The sequence below is a fragment of the Helicoverpa armigera genome, chromosome 4, assembly GCF_030705265.1.
Source record: "Helicoverpa armigera isolate CAAS_96S chromosome 4, ASM3070526v1, whole genome shotgun sequence".
Classification (NCBI taxonomy): domain Eukaryota; kingdom Metazoa; phylum Arthropoda; class Insecta; order Lepidoptera; family Noctuidae; genus Helicoverpa; species Helicoverpa armigera.
The window spans coordinates 13,860,877-13,861,850 of record NC_087123.1 but is presented as its reverse complement, the minus strand read 5'-3'; positions in this window follow the sequence as shown (position 1 = coordinate 13,861,850).

Below are 974 nucleotides of genomic sequence, written 5' to 3'. Positions count from 1 at the left end.
ATAAAGTGTAGCCCATAAGTAAAACATTATCAGCTAAGCACTCACAGCAAAAGAGTATACATTAGGTACAAAGGCACCTAGCTAGCCCCAGACCGATGACAACTATTTGAGAAAACAGGAGATAAATCTGATCAAGCTCAAGTCCTATTCGCACATTTTACTATTTATAAATGAAACTGTTCGTTAAGCGCCATCTGTTAGGCAGTAGCAGCACTATAGCATATAACAGACTGTTCATATAGCGCCATCTTTTGACCTTTCGTAGTAAAATTAAATACTTTAGCTACTCGATCCTAGATGGCGGTGCAAGGATACGAAATGGAATATCCATAGTAAAAATAATATTGTAAGCAAAACTAAAAACACTCATAAAGTTCCTCTATTAAATCTTCTGGTACTAGAGGTCTCTGCGTGTATATATGACTGGTTACTGCGATGGATTCAAAAGATGATAGATAGGTATATAGGTCCAAAGATCCCTCTATATAGTATTTACTGCCTGAAAATGCGTTTAAGTATAACTGCATTTTTTAATAACTAAAATATACCCATTAATGAAGGACGTTCCAATGTTTTGCAATAAATTTAGTATCTACGTTGACGAAAGTATAATAAAAATATTTATAAAATACTCAATGAACAGAATCTAACACCAAACGTATAGTATTGAAATGCACAAGTTTTTTTTTTTTTGTACATTTTTTTTCTCATGATAAATGACGAAATCCGAGAACATTCAAAATAGTTGGGACACTACGATAAATAGTGTCCCACTTTTGCTAGTATATTTAGCACCAAAATAATGTTTTCTAAGAATTTTTGGGATATTTCAAAATTCAAAAACTTTTATTAACTATCTGGCTACTTATGGAGATTCCCTGTGACGTGTGTGGAAATTGAAAATAAGTGGAATCGAATCGACTAATGTTTCAAGAATAGCCACTGCATCACGCAAATGTCAGGAAACACGCAAG